This window comes from Pleurodeles waltl, chromosome 7 (genome assembly GCF_031143425.1).
Source record: "Pleurodeles waltl isolate 20211129_DDA chromosome 7, aPleWal1.hap1.20221129, whole genome shotgun sequence".
NCBI lineage: Eukaryota > Metazoa > Chordata > Amphibia > Caudata > Salamandridae > Pleurodeles > Pleurodeles waltl.
In genome coordinates this window covers 1187700798-1187723247 of record NC_090446.1, presented here as the reverse complement: position 1 = coordinate 1187723247, position 22450 = coordinate 1187700798, and the positions used below count along the sequence as shown (strand labels likewise).

The following is a 22450-nucleotide window of genomic DNA, read 5'->3' as shown; positions in this document are numbered from 1 at the left end:
CTATGGGGTTGGAAGTGTAAAGTAATGACTGGGTGCATACATAGGGAAATGTGGAGAACTTTAGGATCCTTTTGAATGAAGCAGCAACGTCATGATGAAAGGTAACTTGACAGTATATGCTGGGTAAAAGTAATGCAAACATTGAAAAGGTGATTCTCCAAATGTGTGAGTGGAGTTCTTCAGATATTCACCCTTGAAGTATGACTTGCAGAAATCAAAGCAAAGTGGATTCCTTTTAGAGGACCCTGTTTATCATTTCACAGCCTGTCGGTGAAGATAGCTTCACAGACAATGGAAGTGTATTGCCTGCATTGTTGTAGGTTGAGGAAGGAGACCCAGGCACTGAAGTGAGAAAGGAGAGACCAGCCTACCTTTAGAAATTCCAAGAGACCTCTTGTCTAAAAAAGGAGTCTAGATTAGGGCTCCTGAGCACTGCCACTTGATGGGCTTCAGGGATGATGAGTGGAACAACAGTTTCTGTTTTTCGAGGAGAGGACGTTTCTCGGGCAGGCTTGTCCTAAGTCCCTGAGTTCTGCTTCAGGAAGATCTCACACTTCATTGTGCCCCTGTTGGGCGTGCTCCAGCTTGGAGTCCGCCCCAGGGATGCCTGCTGTGAGAAGCTTCCTTTTACACAAAGACTGTGTCTCCGGGGCAGCCTGAGAAAAAATACTCGAAAGAGAAACACACCACACCAGTTTACACTTCGAAAATAAAAACAATTGCTATCACACAGAAAAGTGAAAATAATAAGTTCTTTTCAGGTTCCACTGTAGACACTTCAGATATCACTGTGTAGTGTTGTAATATAAACAAAAAACTGTTCAAGGTATGCTCTAATTCACAGAGGCTGCACCGAGGTGGAGTACGGAGAGGCAGTGCATGGCGTCAGCAGTTCACCCATATGACTTTACAATGTACTGACAGTACTCTATTGTTTGCAAAATCATGACAGAAGCTCAATGGACGACAGAGTTTTGAATTCTGTAACACGTTTACACCATGCCCTGAGCTTCAAGGAAGATGCATGTAGTGCGCAACTTTCTAATCATACAATTTCTAAGCACTATGCCATCCAACATCTCCTGCATGTAAATAATTTAAAACCAAACTGACATGTCTCCAAAAAGTAGCCATGAGACTTTTACCTGTCTTTCGTAATCCGTTCATGTGTGATAGGGTTATGGTTCTGCCTTGCTAGTTATTATTAGGCCCACTGGAATTCTATGATTTCCTGGCTGTGGCTTTTTCTGCATAATATAGAGAAACCATTGACACAGGCTTCTGGCAGGAAGGTGGGGGTTCTCTTCTCTCCTTCTCTTTAATCTACACAACCTCACATCTCTGCCGGAGCGGCTAATCCCAGCAAACCTGTTGGAGTAGACAAAGAACTGGGGATCAGAAGCACCCCCTTTTAATGCTCTCTTGGTTAGGTAAGGAAATATAACACATAAACACTTATCCTAAAATGAGAATACTGGTGCTTTGTTTTTTATTTTGAAATGGGGCATGGCAGCTGGAATAAATCACAATTTACGGGGATGGCTGAGTTTGCTTTGTCAATAAATGAAAGAAGGAACAAATAAGTTGATGCTTGTATGATTAAACAGATAAACTAGCCAACAAACATGTAATGCACAACTACGAAAGTCATTCACCTAATGCACTACTGTGGACTGGAATAGTGGATGGGCACACTGGCAGATTGCAGAAGCATTTATGTGAGTTTGTGCTTTAAACATTAGACAAGTTGTCTCTAACTGCATGTCCAAGTGTCTGCTCATGTTAGAAATGGAGTATGTTTGCCAGTCTTGGGGCACCCTCTCTTTGAAGGGCCACCACTGATTTTGAAGGCATGGCACTGAGTCTGCAATGCTGGGCATCAACAGTGTGCTTTGTTATCTCGTTTGGTGAGAATGTCACCTCTCACGCAAGAGCAGTTTCGTTCATAGGTGATAGTGATGGATCTGAGATACACCCTGTTAGAAATGGGGTCTCTAGTTGGCAGTCAGTCTGACCCTGTCCAAGTAGGGACCCTTACTCAAGTCAGGGTAAGGGAGATACACAGCTCAGACAACCCCTGCTCACACACTTGGTAGCTTGGCACAAGCAGTCAGGCTTACCTCAGAGGCAATGTGTAAAGTATTTGTTAAAACACAAACAGCAACACAGTGAAAACACCACAAAAGGACTCCACACCAGTTTAGGAAAATAGCCAATATTTATCTAAATCAAACAAGACCAAAATGAAAAAAAATCAAATCTACACAAGCAGAGCTATGAATTTTTAAAGTAAAAAGAGTCTTAATCCATAGAAATCAATGGACGGGTTGTTTTAGCACAAAATACCTGGTATGCGCCAAAAAGAAAGCTGCAAGGGTGAGCATGGGTCGGAAAAGCAAGCAATGTGTCAATTCCCTACTTGTAAGTGAGGCCGTGCATCGATCCTTTCTCCACTAGGTAAGTAATGCGTTGATTCTTTTCTTGTAGGGAAAAGATGCGTCGATTTCCAGACAAGTAGCCTCAGGTCTGTGCGGTGATTTTGAAGGTTTTGACACCCAGGGTCTATGCGTGGAAAATTCTGACACGCTGTGTGAAGGGTCTGCATTAAAAACAGGCGCTGTGTTGAATTTCCAGCCGCAGACAGGCGCTGTGTTGATTTTTCTGATGCGCACACAGCGGTGCGTGGATTTTCCCCTGCGGGTTAGCAGCCTCCACTTCTAAGGGCCCAGGGACTGGATTTAGCACCATTTAGCCAGTCCAGACTCTCAGAAGAAGAGCCCAGGCACTGGTAGATGAAGTCTTTGATGTCCCTGAGACTTCAGAATAGGGTGCAAGCTCAGTCCAAGCCTTTGTAGAAACTTCACAAGCAGGTTTTCAGAAAGCAAAGTGCAGTCCTTTACCTCTTCAGGCAGAAGCAGTAGGCAGAGTGGCAAGTCCTCCTTAAGCATCAAGCTCTTCACCTTGGCAGAGATTCCTCTTGATCCATAAGTAATTAAAATTATGGGGTCAGCAGTCCAATACTTATACTCATTTCTGCCTTTAAAGTAGGCATACTTAAAAGTAAAGTCTTTGTAGTACACAAGACCCTGCCTCTTCCTTGCCCTGTCCAGACACACTCCAGGGGGTTGGAGTCTGCATTGTGTGAGGGTAGACACAGCCATTTCAAGTGCAGATTACAGCCCCTCCCTCCCACTCTAGCTCAGGAAGACTCATCAGGATATGCAGGACACACCTCAGTTCCCTTTTCTGTCACTGTCTAAAGTGAATTCACAAACAGCCCAATTGTCAGCCTGACCCAGATATGTATTCAGTAGCCAGGCAGAGGCACAGAATGGTTAAGCAAGAAAACTCCCACTTTCTGAAAGTGGCATTTTCAAACAAACAATCTAAAAAACAACTTCACCAAAAGATGTATTTTTTTTAATTGAAAGTTCAGAGATCCCAAACTACACATCTCTATCTGCTCCCAATGGGAAACTGCACTTAAAATATATTTAAAGGCAATCCCACTATTAACCTATGGGAGAGATAGGTCTTGCAGGAGTGAAAAACAAATTTGGTAGTATTTCACTATCGGGACATGTAAAACATAACAGTCAATGTCCTACTTTTTCAGTACACTGCACCCTGCCCATGTGGCTGCATTGGGCCTACCTTATGGGTGACATATGTAGTAAAAGGGAAGGTTTGGGCCTGCCAAGTGGGTACACTCACCAGGTCGAATTGGCAGTCCCAAACTGCAAACACAGATACTCCAGGTGTAGGTCTGAGACATGTTTACATGGCTACTCATGTGGGTGGCACAATCAGTGCTGCATGCCCACTAGTAGCATTTGATTTACAGGCCCTGGGCTCCCACTGTGCACTTTACTAGGGACATATCAGTAAATCAAAGGTGCCAATCATGGAAAACCAATTACCAACCTATTTTAGACAGATGCACTTGCACTTTAGCACTGCTGACCAGTGCAAAAGTGCCAAGTGTATCAAAACCAGCAAGAACGAATAACAGCACAGGATACAAAAACAGGGGGTCGGAAGCAAAAAAGTACAGGGAAACCACACCAAGAGCTTCCAGGTCTAAAACACCCTACAAGGCGCAGTGTGGTGTCATTTATCATTTATATAGTGAAAGCAGAGGGATTTAGGGCCATATGTACAGACATTTTTTCCCATAGACATAGAATGGCGAAAAACCTTTGCTACATCTGTCCCTAAGTGTTTTACAACTAGCATCATTGGGCACATATGTTTTGGGTTCATATAGATGAAGAGTAGAAATGGTATTCCATGAATAAGTGTGTGTTTGGGAAAGACCAAAGGGGTGTTAATACTTCTGTACATGAATGCAGGCGAGTTCCTGTGTCTCTGTGCAAGCATGAGGATGTGTTTAGTTTTGTGTGGAAGTGCATGTTTGCACAAACAAGTGCCTGCAAATGTGTAAACATATATCTGTGTAAACGTGTATTTTTGAATATGTGTGCATTGCTAGTGTTTGCAAATACAATTGTGTGTTTGTGTATGCATGTGTTGTCTTTGGGGAAAACATCCTTATGTGCACAAACGTGTGTGTACATATGAACAGGCAGATGGGTGTGCATTGAAGTGTGTGTATGTGAGTGTGTGTTCAGCACTGGTGCACATATTTAAGTGCCCGTTACTGCGCATCAGTGAACGATGGTCTCCTAGTTATGACCCTCTAAGCTTTAATTAATTTCTTGTGTGCACTAGGCAGGAGAAAGAAGTCAGAACAGGCACGGCACAGAGGTGAATCAAATTAAAATTATATATGATTTGATTAAATTGAACTCAATAGTTGCTGAGAGCGCTCAAACATTAACTTAGAACCATGACATTCCTGTCCCCACCTTGGTGAGCGTGACATTAGTGCACACACAGGCACGATATTTGACATGTAAACCATGAATGTGGGCCACATTTCTACAGTTAGAGCAACAGTATAGTTGATTACGTTAAGCACACTAGGTTTTTGTACAGCTGCCATTCTGGAGTATTTGACTGCAATGCGTTTACATGCAACGGTAAAGAAAAAGATTGGTAAAAGAAAATATATGCAATTTTAAACTTGACATACTAGGCACTTTGTGAGACTCCTTAGCAGTCAGTCTTGCGGGTTGGTGAGGCCGGGTTGGTGTGCTGCCTCTTACAGAATGAGGTGTCCGAGTCCCAGCTGCAGTTTACAGATGAGCTGACAGAGAAAGCTCTACTCTGCGAAGGCTGAAATGCTATAAACCGATACACTTAGCAGAAGCATGCGTAGTGTATTTATTTACAACAGGCAGCATGTCAGTCGACGTCACAGGGTCATGCGTCTCATGACTGTGACGTCACGTCAGCCTACTTTAAACTTTTTTTTTGGAAAAACCTTTTTTATTAAGTTCATGTATTCATTGCAGAAGTCAACATACTAAACAGTGTATGGCTAATGAGTTGCACAGTTGCCATATAAACAAGACTTCACTTGTGCAAAAATCCAAGATCGGAGTCTCATAATCAGCTTTGCATAGTCAGGTGCTATCCCTGTCCCGTTAAATCCCCATACGCCACCCCCAACCCCCCCAAAAAATAGCTAAAATCTAGTTGAACAAAAGGAAAAATAAAAATTGAACCTGTAGACCATGTGTGGGAAATACATGCCTATAGTCCAAGTCGGTGGTTGGGGACAAAGTTATGGGGCTTTCACCAAGGGGGAGCGGGAGGCTGGATCAAAAGCAGTTTAAATGTGGAAGAGATGGAGTGCTCTCGTGCAGATGAGGCAGGTGGTAAGGGGGAGTCCTTCAGATAAGTAGTTAACAAGGGTACCGCAGTGATATTCAGAGTTCTTATTCATGTCTTAGAGGATATCTGTCATTCTTTCCATTGTTAAACTTTGCCAGAGTCTAGCATTCCATTGTAAAAAGGAAGGTGCTGTGGCTTTCTTCTAGTTAGCTGCTAGAGCCATCTCTGCTGCCCCCAAACACAGCCACATAATGGAACAATCGCTTGAAGTTTGATGGTGTGGTGAGTCAGCCCGTAAGCCTACGAGTGTAAAGCTCAATGTGGAAGGGATGGGATAGCCCAGTATTGTTTTAATTTGTGCCAAAGTTTCAGTCCAGAATGGTTGAATAGTTGGACAGTCCCACCAAATGCACTGAAAATCACTGAGTAGACCACATCCCCTCCAGAATAAATCGGATGTTGCAGGAAAGATCTTTTTCAATTTAGTGGGCTACAGGTACCAGTCATATAGTATTTTATGGCGTACTTCTCTAAGCCCTAGAGAAGGATTAAATCTAGTGATATCAGTCCACAGTTTCTGCCAATGTGAGTCTGAAATTGGAGTAGCTAAAAGACGGTTCCAGAAGTGAACATGTAGTGTGGTTGAGGGGAGGGTCTGGAGTAAGTGGGCATGTAAGAAAGAAATGGAGTCTTTAGTGCCTTGTGTCTGCCTCACAAATTTCTCGATAGTGGTAAGGTCTCTTGAGGCTGCGAGACTCATGTCAGGTTGTAATACCCAATGTTTCAATTGAGTGTAGTGATACCAATCGGTATCTGGTAACAGAAAATCACGTTAACGATTTTCAAAGGTCCATATTTCCCAAAATCCTGAGGCACCCCTCTTCTCTCCATTTATCAAAGGCGCTTGGTGTCAAGGCAGAGGGGAAGGCTGGGTTAAAATGTAAAGGAGCATAAGGGGAAGGGAAAGTGGTCCATCCTGGTGTCTTCATAACTGTGTCCCATACTCTAAGGATAGTGCGAGTAGGTGTGCTTTGTTACGCGCTGGGGATTCTATCAGCCTTAGGTTTCCAGAGGATATCTCACACAAGTTCGTCAACCATGGCCCTGTCCATGTATATGATTTTCTCAATGCCCACTCTGCAATTATCCATAATTGTGGTGCCTTATAGTATAGATGGACGTCCGGCCGCGCCAGCCCTCCCGCTCCTTTCGGTAATCTTAGTTGTTTATAGGGAAGGCGAGCCCTGTTCCCTGCCAAAGAAAACGGACCACCAAAATCCATTGCAGAATTCCTTGGGTACCTCAATAAGGACACCTTGAAAGAGATAGACCATATGCGCCAGGACCGTCATCTTGATCGCATTAATCCTTCCCAACAAAGAGAGATACATTGGTGCCCAGCGCTTAAGATCCGTCTGTGGAGCAGGGGAGGAAAGTTAGCATGGTACAGGTCAGAAATCTTAGGGGTGATTTTCTTCCTCAGGTACGTTTTCCCCCCACTTGAAGGAGGTCAGGCCTGCCAAAGCTTCCATCTCCGGTAATGTCAGGGTGAGGTTGAAAAGGAAGGACTTATGGAGGTTGACACAGTAACCCGATATAGTCTTGTTTGTCAACTTATGTTGTAAAGCCTCCAGGAAAGTAGTGGGGGAAGTAAGAGAGAGCAGTACGTCATCCACAAAGAGTGATATTTGGTGATCACATGAGCCGAAGGGGGCACCCTGAAACTATGGTGTAGCTCGTATTTTAGCCACCTAGGGTTCTATGCTGAGCGCAAACGAGTGGGGAGAGCGGCAGCCCTGACGTGTAACGCGTTGTAATGAAAAATAATCAGAGCCCACTCTGTGGACTACTACGCGGGGCGAAGGGTGCACATACTTTGTTTGTACCATGTTAATGAATCATTCATTAAGTCCAAATTTCCAAAGGGTGTAGAAAAGGAAGGACCAGTCCACCCAGTTGAAGGCCTTCTCCGCATCCAGTGCCACCAGAATGTCGAATCTGTTTTTTAGTCGCCCTCTCGACCAGGTGGACCACCCTCATGTGTCTGTCTACCCTGCATGAATCCTGATTGATCAGGGTGGATCAGATCAGGAAGGATTCTCTCAAGCCGGGTAGCTAGTATTTTAGTGTAAAGCTTGGCATCTAAATTGAGGCAATGGGCCTGTTAGAGACGCAAAGTTGGGAGTATGTTTAGGAATAATCGAAATGAGTACCTCGCTCATTGTGGGGGTGACTTGTTTAATGGTATCTGTATAATTAAGTAGAAGTGTGAGGTATAGGCCTAACTCAGCACTGAAAGTTTTATGAAAATGTGCTGTAAGATTTGTGTAGCTTAAGAGAGGAAATGGCCTCTCAAACCTCATCCTTCTTAATCGGGCTGCTCAAAGTCTTGTTTTGATCTGTGGAAACCTGGGGAAGGGCCATTCCCTCCAAGTAATCTATTTGAACCTCTACATTCGGAGGTTCCGAAGTGTATAGGGCTTTGTAAAAAATCCTGGAAGGCGTGTGTTTTGTCGTGTTCGGACGTGAGTAGCTCCCAGAGTCTTTGCATATAAGGTTAATGTAGTCTTTTTCATGTTTAAGTCCTAGATGGTTTGCTAGATGAGTGCCCACCTTGTTTCCTTTATCATATGTCAAAACGCTTTAGCAGTAACGATGTGAATTCCGCCTTGTTGGTATAAATAGTACCCAAGTTCCCCAGTAGGGCTGTAATTTCTATGGAGTGCAAGAGTAGGGTTATCCTTATGGGCGCTTTCAGCTAGGCTGGAGCTCCTCCTCCAATGGCAATCTATCTTGGGTTTTTTGTTTATTAATTGTGGACACGAAATAAATACATTTACCCTTAGTTAGTGCTAGGAAGGCATCCCAAGTGGTTGATATGATCGTGGTATGAGGTTTAGTCTCTTGGAAGAAGTCTCTAAAAGATTTGCTTAGCTCGTCTCGAAACAGCCGATCTCTAGTAAGAGGTAACCATCGGTGTAGTTTAGGGGTGGGAACTCTCTATTCCAATGTGAGGCTTACTGGGACATGGTCTGAAATCACGATCGGGTGAAATTAAGCAGCTAAAATATCTTGTTCTAGGGATTGGCTAATAAATATGATACAAGTGTGGATATGTACGGTGGGGAAAAAAGGTGTAGTCCTCATCTGTTGGGTGGAGTGTGTGCCAAGCATCAAGCAGGCCCAGGGAGTGAATCATGTAGTTAGCGCTTTTGTAAAGTTTTCAGTGTCTGCTTTCTGAGGGGGTGTACTGTGTAACTGCGGGTTCCAGATAAGGTTAAAATTCCCCGTAAGTATAATGTCTCCTTCAACAAAGCCCCATAAAAGAGTAAAGAACGAATGGAGAAAAGTGGTTTGCACCAAATTTGGAGCGTACACTGCTGCTATGGGACACATACCGTCTTGCAGCTGTCCCTTGACCAGTAGGATCCTCCCCTCTTTGTCTGTTTTTGTGGGTTTGAGGTTGAAATTGGACAGAAGAGTGGAAAAGGAGGGACACCCCATTATGTTTGGTAGGTTCAGAGGAGTGGTATATCATCGAGTATGTCTTATGTTTCAGTCTATTTTCCTTGGTTCATTTGAGATGTCTTCTGTAATGTCACTATATCATGCTGTAGATCTAATAGGTGTTTCCAAAGTTTATGCCTCTTAGCAGGTGAATTGAGGCCCTTAACATTCCATGGCAGTTTAATTCTAACCATGGTGCAGGTAATAGATCAAGTGTTATATGGAATATGGCTCTACGAGGATGCTTCCTAGTTTGTGGTAAACTCCCCATTAGTCGTCATTCTCGTTAACCCCCCCCCCCCCCCCCACCCCACCACACGCCCCAGCAGTCCCCAAAGCGTTACAGCCACACACACGAAACAAAAATAGTTAAAAAATGAACAACAATAACAAGGGGGAACGTGGTCCCCCACCTTCGTGAGATCATTATGGCAAAATGCAATAAATCGAGTTAACATGTTCACAAACTGCTCAGTACATTCACTCTTAGGATAGTGATTATAAACAAGGTAATGAATGCAACCACGAAAAGCAGGATGTCTCTTCAAGACTTTAGGTACATTACTACTGATGACAGACGTATTTTCATGGTGAAGCCAGAAATATCTGTTCCCCAGGCAGGGCCTACCATACTGACATTCATCCTGCAGTATGAACTTGTCAAGGCAGAATAGTGAAGCTAACAGCTCAACAGGAATAGTTGCAACATAGGTAAGACAAATAATGTCACTAAGTTGTTCCCTGTTTCCCCCGTTTTCGGGGACTGTGTTGTGAGAGCCACTTTCCACAGGTTACATCAGTGCTAGAGTTGGTAGGTGGTGTCTCCCCTAGCTTCGTGGTGTCGTCGGGGTCAGAGATCTGGATTCCAAGCTGAGTGGCGGCATCAACACAGTCGGTACAGTGATGTGATTTATTCTGATAGATAAAGTGCAAGCCAAACGGGTTTGCCCATCTATATTTAATATTGCCCTGTCTCAGCTTATCTGTGACTGGCTTGAATTGTAGTCTCCTGTCTAGGGTGGCTGGGTCAGTGTCCTGGAATACCAAGCATGACACTCCCTGGAAATTCACTTCTCCCACCTTGTGTGCAGCCTGCAGCCTGCAGAATAGCTTCATTCGTCTTGAACAAATGTAGCTTTGCCAGGAAATCTCTAGGGCATTTCCCTTCGCCCTGATGTGGGGGCCGACTATGTGGACTTGCTCCAACTTAACTTAAGGGTGTGACACACCTAGCAATTTCAAAAACACCCCTACCACAAATGTCTCTAAATCTGGCCCTTCTACCCCTTCGTCTAGATTGCGAAGCTGTATGTTGTCCTGTCGGGACCGTTTTTCTAGGTCGTCACATTTTAGGATTGTGGCCTGCAGCTGATCTTTGAGATCGGTGGAGGATTTGGACAAAGCATCCACTGAATGCGTTAGTGTTTGGCAAGTATTGTCAATATCCAGTGTTAGTGCTCCAACTGAGTCCACGTCTTGCTGGAGGGTAGACAACCTGGATGTAAGGTCAGAACGGAGTGTCTCCAATAAATTTGGCAAGGTAGGTATTGAGCCCCTCACGTAGCTCCTCCTTGAAATCCATAAGAGACGACAGAGGTCCTCTTTAGTTAGTGCCATGTTGCTTCCGCAGGTTGCTGGTATATGTGGGTCCCGGGCCTCTGTTGGTTGAAAGTAAATTGAGACTCTATTTGGTTGAGTCTTCTTGGCAGGCATGTAGAGGAGAGTCATCACTCCCTGGAGAGCTGAAAGGGGGGGACAAAGGGCACTGTCGAACTGCATAGTAAAGTCAGTGTTGACTTTGAATAGTGTTCAGTGCACTCCGTTGACCTCCAAGGACGGCGGAGGTGCCCGGATACAGCGTGCTTCCTGGTGCCCTGAAGATATGTCAGTGAGGTGCAAGGATCTATCTATCACTTTGCCTAAGCAATTCTCATTAGGGAGTTATCTCTGAGTTGCTAGTCTGTTAGTGTTGCTGATCTCAGGGTATTCATCGCTGTTCCCCTCACCATTCCTCCTATGAACCATTATAACCGCACACATGCTGGTTGACATCTCAGGGCCCCTCAGTGTGTCATGTGAGCCCTCCATCCACTTCTGCCCAAATCCATACGAGCAGCAGTTATTTTTGATGTTATGTATACATGTGTTTTAGTGTCCAGTATTGTGCTAAAGGTGTATACTATATGTTATGTCTTTTTATGTTTTTTTAAGAGCCCAAGCAGGACAAAGTGTGACAAAAATAAATTTGTGTACAAAAAAGCATTGGTGCTATAAGTTACACACATTTTCTCCAGTGATCAATTAAGGTTTTCACTGAGTTATATGACATATCTGTATTCTTCCCATCTTTATACCAGTATTGTACTATTGTTATTTGATAGCCCAGGTATGGTGGGGTTACAAGGCCTTCTTCTCCCATGGTTGTGTATATAAATTCATACAGGCAGCATCAAGAGCCCCTCCTCATGACTCTACAGCTTCCAGTGAAGCCTTAGCAATTGGCATACTTACAGGCAGAGGGACCCGTCACAGACCCGCATTGTTTGCTCTTCACGTGGCCCCTCGAAGTTTTCAAGCCATAGACCTCAGGCACTAGGGTGGCAAGCACCAGTAGGTGCTCAAAGGTGCATATCATCTGTGGCATCTCAAAGAGCCCTGGAATTTGTGCCACCCTGGTTATGGACTCTCACCGTAACCATAGACCATGTGAAATTTTCGCCATTTAAACATTTGGGAGTGCAACTCAGATACATTGACAGGCCACTCACTATTCACAGCGCACAGTCTCACCAAGGGCCCAGTCTGGGGTAAATATCACAGGTGGGGGCATGAGATGCCGCCCTCTTGCTGGCACCTGTAGGGAAATCCAGTGATGGGGGTTTTAGCACGTCTGACCTTAGTAAGTAAACTTATAAGGGGACACGAATAGGTAAATTAACCTTTTTGACTCGCAATTAGGATGTTCTTACCATAGCTCCAGTACGTAATCAATAGCCAATACACAATATCAATAATCAACAACAATCAATAACAGTAATAATCAATAGTCAGTAATTATCACACGCCATGACCTTTCAGTCGTGAATAACCACACCATTTAGTAAAAGTTAGAATATTTATTTCCCTAAATCAACAATGCTAGGGTCATGTAGATTAATCTCAAAATCAAATGAAACACATACAGAAACAATACTGGCTGTCCAAAGCGGCGGTAGAAACGTAATCTAATCTAAGCTTGAACTACAACACATTCAAAGGTTACAGTGCAAATTAATAACAAAGTCAACTGTGTCAAAGTGATTATATACATTCAAATTCAGCAGAGAAATTCATCAAGCATTATTCCCTATTAGCATAATTTCATTAGTGAGGATCATTAACTAACATCAGATTAGTATCAGCATGTTGGGCTTCATGCAAAACAATTTAGTAACATCAATTTGGCTCTATCAAAACAGTGCAGTTGGTACTTAGAAAAGAAAAACAAATACACATTATAGTCAACAGTCTAATTCCTAATACCTATCCTCAATGAGGATCAGCAAGCAGAGTCAGTCTTCGTCCTCAGGACATCAGTCGATCAGCAAGGGAATCAGGATTCAGCATCAGAGTTCAGAAAATGCAAAGTCTTTAAGCATTAAAGCTAAGAACGTCTCTTGTCAAGACGGACAATGGGCACGAATAAGCTATCCCTCTCCTGTGCAGTTCTGTTACATTAAAACTATTTCCCAAATCACCATTGGTCAGTTAATCGCATGTTCACACTTTGTCCAATAAAACTAAAACTCCTTATCTATAAATTCTACCATTACTCCGTTCACATGTCGTTGATTGGTTGTCCTGCAATGTCCTCATCATCCGGCTTGTCAGCTAACAATATTGTTGCAGCTTCTACTTCAGTCAGTATCTCCATTGTTCTTCTCCTGAGAAAGTCAGTCTCATACACATTACACACAAAATATTACATTAGCAAGAACAGCATCTTCTAGCAGACAGTTCTCATGAGAAAGCTTCTGTTATGAGTACATTTAAACAAGGCAAAAGGGAAAATCACAGTTTAACTCTCTAAGACAGTCATTTATTAAACGTTAAGAAATGCAGCTTTGAAATGAGGCCTAGCGAGTAGGCCAAAACACTTGCTACGTTAAGGCCTACAATTAATAAAACTAAAGCATAAGGCATAACCCTTAATATGACATTACTACATTAGTCAAACATACATTCAACTTTTCATAGTGTTAGGATATTAATAAGTACACTTTGTGAACATTGGCGGCCACTCTTCGTAATCACATTTTCAAATGTGTGCATTCGTTTTCTACGTTATTATTTTTTCTACACAAATCAACTATTCAGAATACAAAAACACTCATTCATAATTTTTATTAAAACACCTGCGCTAGCAGTCCCTCCTCTGAAGACTAAATGTGTCATCACACTAACTACCACCCACAAATTTTCTGCATCAGCTAAAATTCTGTCAATTCAATCCCTTCATACTTTTGTTTCCCTTTTGAATTTTCTCTGTACAATTTTTCCCTTTTCTTTTCTTCCCTCTCCATATTATTCTCTGACTGTTTCAATTTAATTATTGTGCACAATTTACACAATCCCGTATTCCAGTTAGACAAACCACAATAATTAATACCCCCTGTAAGATTTGCAATAGTATCCCACTCCAAATGTTGCTGGGACAATTTCCCACTGAAGCAAATCCTTTGCCAACCTTTTCCCAAACACCTTGTTCTTTCAATTCTTTCAAATCAGCTCTTTCATTAGTCAGATTAGTAACTAAGCCTCTAATTTCTTTACTATTATCAGGAATATACGAACAACAATGCCTATTTTATTAATTCTACAGACTCCACCATCCTTCGCTAAAAGAATTTCTAAAGCAAGACGATTCTGAAGAGTCATAGCTCTATCAGCAGCTAACTCAGTACCTATCAGAAGTATGGCTTCTGAAAAATTTGTCAGCATGTTATCCACAATAGTAGACAACTTTCGAATCTTTATCGAATTCAGAATGACTCACACTGAAGGAATCACTGCTCCAAATATATCTCCCACTATACCAGGAGAGGACTCCCTCCTTTGTCTCTTATGATGTAATTCAGTCACTTTCGGAAACTTCTTCAAATCATCCATGTGATAATCTTTGGGAAAACTATCCCCAAATAACATGTCCCCTTACCATCCTCTTGGAAGACGGTAATAAGCATTAATACCACAGATATAATAAATTCTGGGAATCGTTGGATCCTGTCCATTCAACATAAACATCCATTTACTCTGAAACAAAAACTCATGAATGCATTCACTTGTTCCCACAAACAAAGTATCAGTGCATGGTTTAGGCCTGTATACACAGTTTCCCTACGTGTTGCACATCTAAAGCCAATTTCCCTTGCGTTTTAATTGCACTATAAGCATAATCATTCCTGTAAGTCCTTTTCTCTAAGCCTTTTTCTAACTTCTCCTTCAGTGCCTTTCTCCTGTCAGCTGTGTGATCTAAAAAGCTTTTCTCTAAAGGTATAAGCAAGCATGTCAGTTTATTTCTATGCGCATAAGCTGTGCCAAACGTCAATGTAGGTTCAAAGAAACCTCTATTACTATGCCATTATCCTTAGCTACTCTACTCCAATACCTAATTATAAGAACAAATGAAAACACAACATCATATTTTGAGTAAAAGTACTGTATGTACTCCTGGTTATAAAATCTTGTTAGTAGCAGACTACAACTTATTCCGTAGGTTAATGGCAAACTATGGTAGGTAACTCCTTCCTCAACTGAAGAAGGAATCTGTGTACCCACATAACAATTCTTCGCATCCATCGTCTCAACATACTCACTCAATAACTGATAGAAGACATTAGAAGAAAGTTCTCCTGGCGCATTAGTATCTCCACGCAAATACTTCTCATCTAACCTAAACTTCTCTATTGCCGTTGCAGTGGTTATTTCAAAAGCAGAAGTATGGTTGGCTTCACTCTTCTAATATTCCACACATAACCACCAAACCAATACTCATATATTTACAACGCCTAGTGTTCCTACCCTGTTGACTAATGTTACTCATGATCTGTACAGAATCAGAAAGCAGAAGAAAATTTTGAAAACGGCAGCAAAAATAAAAAATAGACAACTCTTCTTTCAGCAGTTATTTACAGCTTTCAGTCTCATTTCCAGGATCCCTTGTCAAAATCGGTAAGCAACTTGTCAAAATCAGGTTTCAAAAGTCAAATCAGGTTATCAATGTCTCTTCCAGTTAATTTCAACAGTCTCTTTTTCAAAAAAATGTCTTCCTGATTGTTTCAACAGTTCAGTTCATCAGCTTCCTTCAGGTGCCAAAATACTGACGCGGAATGTCTCTATCAAAACAAAAAGACAAAAACTCTTGCTGCCACTCACTTGTAGTTGCATACGCCCATTCAGGACCGGTGTATCTCCGACTTGCTATTCTCTTTCTTTTCAACTTTCAATCACCATTCAATTCTCCTTCACTTAGATCTTCTCTCCTTGTTGTATCTACTTCTTCCTCGATTGTTGTCTCAACAACCACTTCTTTACCTCTTTCTACTTGTAGACTCAGCCCACTTATCTCCTTTCAGTGGACCTTTTGTCAGTGTTCTCTTCAGAGTCGAACTTGAACCTTCTTATTCTGAAGTGTTTTCTCTTGATGGACCTGCAATAGGTTCAGGAGGAGTCAGATCACAATGGCTTTGATCCACCTCAACCCCTTTCCCCTCTGGGTCTGGCAATTGCTCTGTTTGTCTCTCAAGATCATCTGCTTCGGAGAAAACCCTTCTCTGACTAGGCTCTCCTGCTTCCTCAGTTGAGATAGGCTCTCTGTCACCCTCCTGGAGGTTTTCTCCTTAGTCACTCACAGGAGTGACTGAACTATCCTCAACGGGCTCAGATCCGGTCCAGTTCCTCTTTGTTCTCTTTCCAACCCTGAGATTTGTCTCACTGTTATTGGTACTCTCAACAACCCTTTCTTCTCATAGTCCAGTGAACATGCCACTTTCTTCGTGTGACTCGCATGAATCCATTTTGGAATTCCAGCACACTCCACAGCTGTGGTATTTCTCAGAACTACCTGATATGGTCCCTTCCGACGAGGCTCCAACTACGTTTACCTCACCTGTTTCTGGACCACAACCCAATCTCCAGCTCTCAGATTGTGCCCTGGATCATGGATCGGTGGCAGTGTGGTGGCTTCCACCTGCTGAGAGAGAGCGAACCACATCAGCCAGACCTTTGCAGTAGTCCAACACCATATCATCTGTAATGTTGACAAGTGCATTTGCAGGTACTGCTGGCAACCTCATTGCTCGGCTACTAAAGATTTCATGCAGCGACAATCCTGTCTTCCTGTCGGGTGTGTTTCTCATTTACATCAACACTAAAGAATGCATCAGGCCATTTCAGATTTGTGGATGAACACATCTTTGCAACTCTTGACTTCAAGGTACCCTTCATCTGTTCCACTAGTCCTGATGCTTCAGGGCTGTAACTACAATGCAACTTCTGCTCAATGTTCAGTGCTGCACACAGTAATTTAATTACTTCATTTTTGAAGTGACTTCCCCTATCTGATTCTAAAGAGATCAGAAACCCGAAATGCGGTATCGGTTCCCTAAGCAGTAGTTTAGCTACTGTGAGACTATAATTTCTTCGTGTGGGGTAAGCTTCAATCCAATGACTAAAGATGCAGACAGTCACCAACACATATCTCAAACCTACACACACAGGCATCTCAATAAAATCCATCTGCATTCTGCTGAATGGACCTCCCGGTCTTCCAATGTGGCTGCGAGGGTGGATGGATTCTACCTGTTACATTGCAAGGCTTCATGGCCATTAGTCTCTGCACCATGGTCGTCCCCCTGCGCCGATGCTGCTGTCAGCCCTCAGGACGGGGAAGTTGCTTGATCTTTGTGTTCCGCCAGTCTCAACTTCATCCGACCTTGGAAAAATAATTTAGGGCGAATTAGCAGTCTAATACCTTGTTGTTTTAGGTGAATGCGGTGGAGCATGTATGGACCATGTCCTGATGCTTGCCACCCCCCTTTAAAAAAAATGTTTTTTAAATCCACTCTTACTGCAGTAATCATAGCACAATACAATATGCTGTGATTACTATAGTAACTGTGCTTAGGCTCTTAAAAAAATAGATACAAAAATGCCTCCCTTTCCCAACTCGTCCTAAGGATGGGTGGGGTCAGTTATGCTTGCTGACCCCATCCCATCTACTGATGACTTGGGGAAAGGGCAGAGTCATCATACAACTTTAGAAATGAGCAGCCTCCGGGAATACAGGGCTGATCCTGTGCCCACCCAAAGCTGCTTGAAAACGTGAATCTGCCTGGCATCATTAGAGGGCGGTGTCCAATGACTCACACATACTGAAATATAGGACTGGCACCATTTCAGCCCATATTTGCACAAAGGAGGAAGGCTATCTATATGACACATGGACGCTTGTGCATGTATCTCAGAAACCTGCCTGACTGCCTGCCTCATGCTCGTGCCTGACCCTGATCCATCAGGCAGGCAGCGGAAGTCCAATTCCAGGACTGGCGCGAGGCTTTCTTATTTCTGGTAGAATGCTAAGTAATGCCACTGGCGTTACTTAGCATTCTAAAAGAATTGTAGTTGATGGTAATAGCTATTCATAATTAGCATCCGCATGCATTAAATTAGGATGGGTGGAGCCCCAACACCCTGGAAAAGAAACAGCTACTGATTAATTTGTGTGGTGAGGTGGTGCAGGGTCTGTTTTTATTTTTTTTGGATTTAACCTCACATTACACTCAACAGCTGTGTTGGTGATGCCCAAGGAAGGGCAGGACAAATGAAGGTGGGTCATGGGTTCCACCTAGTCCCTGTCCAGAAACGCCAGTGTCCGGTGTTAAGGGCCTGCTAGGCAAGTCAGCCTGGCAGACTCTCTCATGTGATTAGGGCAGATTATAGGTACGGGGATAGGGCCATAGCAGGTTTTAGGATGAACAATGTAACAGGAAACATTTAAATATGTTTTCAATGTTCTCCACTTTTTGCTGTGGGCTGCTTCACATAGGAAGCTCACACCAAGAGCGCAGCCAGTGCTGCAAAATAATTCTTCAGAAAGGCACACTTTAGGGGGTTATGTATGATTTGGCAGAAACGAGCAGGGTCACGAGGGGAGGAGCCATGCATAGCATTGGTAAAATAATTCACCTGGCTAATGCCTTATTGGAAAAAATCGGTATTTAATCTCTAATCCCAGTATGTGATATGCTATTGGCTAAATGTTCTGTATTGCGTTCCCTGTGTTCTCTATGTCCCTGCACCACCATCCATATGATGCTGCATGGAACCTTGCTATGCCACCTGGCGTATTGATCTTATAGCTAGTCCAGTTGAGCCCAGAGGCTGAGTAGGGAAAGCCTATGCTTCTGGTTGGGTGTCCTTTACATATATACATGTAACCTGTGACTGATCATGATGTTTTCAAAAGTACCCTGATCTGTGAATAAAGAAGATACCTGTTTGTCCCCATCCTCTGTATGTCTGAGCTGATGTTTGGAATACTGAGAGTGAATGATGTAATAGAATGTTGGTGTGTTCTGTGGAGTGAAAGCTAGGAGAAATGTACAGTTGGAGGGGGGCTGTAACCCTGACAGAACCTACCTGCTGTTTCTCTACCTAAGGGCCTATCATGAAATAAAGAACGTACTCCTACCTGTATGAATCAAAAACATACTCCTACCTGAATAGATGATGATCCTGCCCTCTAACTGCAGCATTTTGGCAACAAGTTGTGAAGGACATGTGTGATGATGCAGCCAGACTCTGGTGGCAGTTTGGAGCTATTTCTGGCAGAGGAGAAAGCCTTTTATGAGGAGGAAAGTGGCCCTGTAATCACGGATGACTAGTTTGAGGATGCCCACCCTCAAATCCACAAGCAAGTGGTGTCAGCAGACGCTGCTGGGCAGAAGGAACCCAGTGAGGAGGGTGGGCAAGTCTGACAAGGACGAAGAGCTGAGGGTGCATTTTAAACTGAGGTGCTGTTTCCCAGTGTGTCCTGAGTTTAAGCACAATGATATGAAGATAGTGTTATTAGAACATCGCCATGGAGACAGTGGGAAGAGGCAGAAAATCTCCTTTACAATATGCAGACCTCTGAAATAACCCATGGGTCTTCAGGCAATAATACGTTCAATGGTGACAGAAGGAGCAGTGTTGGTGTGGTGCAGTATGATTTCTCAGTTACATTGACTGTGGCACAGGCTACTCTATCCCTTTGTTTGTTCTGGATATTTTATGGTGCCCAGCGCGAAGTGACCAGAGAAGATGACACTGCCCCTACTAGCTCTGTGGGCAAGGCTCTGGCCAGAGGTCTTGCAACAATGAGCAGCATCAGATAAATTAGAACTTGCATTTCTGGAGCACGTCAGTCAGCGCTGTAAGCAGAGGGAGTAGTGTTTGGGGGCATAGCAGCCTACCTAAGCTAGTTTTTTTTTTTTTTTTTATTTTTTTTTTATTTTTTTATAGGACATGTATTAAACTGATTCTAATATATTTTTGTAACAAATATCTAATTTCCTTATGGTGTGTTTCATTGTGCACAAGAGGTTCTAATTTTAATTTTCACATTTATAGATATCCTGTCTCTTTCCTATGAAAAAGCACTGCACCAAGGATTTAAATAGTTTGTGGGAGGATTATGGTGTGACTGAGTAATATAATATGGAATATAGTACTCCCATTAGAGGGATAATGCAAGTCTCCTCTGAGTTTCTTTTGACTTGTTCCCCTTTATGGTCATGGAACTCCTTGGTGACTTGCCACATCCTTATAGTGTATGGCTGGAGGTACGTTATTGGACCCACCCAAGAGATTTACTCCTGAAATTGGGGGACAGTGGCACCTTAGAAATTCAAGGTGGTGTACACACCTGAGATATTCTAGAAACTAAAGGTCGTGAGTGCCTTGGTTAATCTCTGGTAAATGCATTAGGTGACACAATTGGAATGTGTTTGGTATATATCTATGATAAGAGTATCCTAGAGCCTGAATCCACAGTACTCTCTTCCTCGGTTCCTGCCATGGCTCACTCCCTGGAGTCTAGTACAGCCTCATCCCTTCCACCCAGTATCTCAGACTGGTCCCTGATTAAATTAGCTAGGACCTCTCTGTCCCCACGCATGGGAGTTCTCCACCCTCTGTCCCTACTTAAATTCTTCTGCTGATCTATGTACACAGTGCTGAGATAGATTCCTAACCTGTGTTTTCCATTGTCTATGTGTGTCACCTTTGCGCATAGATTAAAAAACTGGACTTGCTGTACTACTGGCAAAAATTGGAAATGACTAATGCCACCTCTGTATCCAGGCTTCTGAATGTTAGGCACTGCACTGCTTGTTGCCAATTTCAGAACCCATTTCAAAGTGCCAAGGACAGAGGAGTTGCTCCATGATTCAAACAGCCCAACAAGTCCAAGATAGCACTGTATAAGAACCTCCTGCATCTGTCTATTGCCATGCCATTCCCCAAGGCAACAATTTACTCCTGCTGTCCCACCATATCAGCCAAAGTCTGCACTGGAAACCACCATCTTTCAACTTTGCGATTTGGCTTCAGGGCACAAGTTTATCAGCCTAGACATATCAGATGAATGCCTCAAAAAACATGCCTAAGCAAAAGCATAGTCGGCTAATATACACTGAAGAGTTAAGTGGAAACTTTCTGTTCCTAGTGCAAATCAAAAGGCCTGCATCTGCTTTATGCTCAACCTCAACAGCTGCTGCAATCGTGTCAGAAGGCTATGGGACAAGCAGGGGTTACTGGGTCCAATGGTGGTGGTTGAGGCCTTTGACTTATTATGTCCAGGGACCTGACCTACTATGGATCCTGAGCAACTGGGCCAAGTACCCCTTCTGCACCTGACTGTCAGTGATAGTTATGGTTGAGCAGTCCAGGGTTCCCTCTGGAAAGTGTAGATATAGGTTAGTGAACAGGACTCAGAACTCAGAGTGCACGACAATATCAATAAATTAGTGTCTAGTCAAATACTTATTTTTATATTAAGAACCATTTTATTTCTAACTCTACACATTCAAAGGAGTGATATGACACTCATAAGCTCTCAGGGCTCGAGTTTCCCTGGTAAATCCCTGTCCCATCCACTCCACGTAATGTGGTTGGGGTTATTTCCCTTTCACTGGTGCACGCATCCAAGGAATGCTCACTAGTAGGCCTTACTTGTGTCTACTCAGACTCTCTAAGCAAGTAGTCAAAAGTGTCTTTGGCACTGCAGCACCTTTAGCAGCATATTTTCAGAGTCTCAACCTGCCCTTCATATAGTTCAATTCCAGATACCAGATGTGGTTTAGAATCTGGGTCTTTGCAGTTTTCATGTTGGGGTTCATCTTTTTTTTTTAAGTGTATACTCTTCCTCTCCCTCTTGAAAGGCACTCTGTCACAGAAGGAGAGACTGTTGTGCTGATAGTCCCATAACACACTCCATAGGAGTGAATAGTGTTCACACCTGGATGCTATTGACAGTGCTATATGCATCAAAAGGTTAAGCCCAGGCTCCCAGCCCTTCTCTTTATGATTCCCTTCTCAGCTCCATCTCCTTCCTGAAATGTGTCCAGACCTTTTCCTTGTGGTCTCTCACTAATCAAAGAGCACTCTTTTGACATGTACAGGTAGAGTCTCTTTCCCTTCTCTTAGTGCTTAATTTGAGCAAGTGGTTTCCTGTGCTCTGCACTAGCACTTAGGGCCAGATATAGCAAAGGTTTTTACCCTTTCTGTGTCTATGGGAAAAAGTGTTCGTGCATATGGCCCATAGTTGTTAACACCGACACTTATGACAGTCATCCACATGGTGGTGCTGTGTGTCATATTTAGAATAGAGCACAAAAACAGTTGTTTATTAATTCAACATACGTTAAGAATGAAGCCCAAGCCATTCCTTTTGCTTTGGGGGCCTGGAATAGTCTGAATTGTCACACTTGAACGAGTGTGGGGGTTAGTAGTTGTGTTGGTACTGACCTAGGCAGTCACAGTGAGTGGTGTAAGCAGTAGTGCCCCCTTGACGAGGGCCCTGTCACTTATTTTTTACAAATTAAGCACTGCCTTCTCTAGTGTGTCTCACCCACTTCACAAGAATGCAGCAACACACAAATCTGTCTGAGGGGAATTCCTCTTC

At 43.2% G+C, this 22450-nt stretch overlaps 2 protein-coding genes across 3 annotated transcripts in view; one reads left to right on the top strand and one right to left on the bottom strand.

Annotated features, from left to right (window-relative positions):
- The window catches only part of OGFOD3 (2-oxoglutarate and iron dependent oxygenase domain containing 3), a 1107281-nt gene that overhangs the window by 1831 nt on the left and 1083000 nt on the right, over positions 1 to 22450 (top strand). The gene's annotated exons all lie outside the window — the stretch shown is intronic.
- The window catches only part of HEXD (hexosaminidase D), a 238406-nt gene that overhangs the window by 192056 nt on the left and 23900 nt on the right, over positions 1 to 22450 (bottom strand). Inside the window, exon 2 of one of the 2 annotated variants that reach the window (XM_069200286.1) lies at positions 1146 to 1368. The exons of the other annotated variant lie outside the window; for it this stretch is intronic. The gene's annotated coding sequence lies outside the window, so the exon portion shown is untranslated. The remainder of the gene's footprint in view (positions 1 to 1145; positions 1369 to 22450) is intronic. 2 annotated transcript variants of the gene reach the window in all.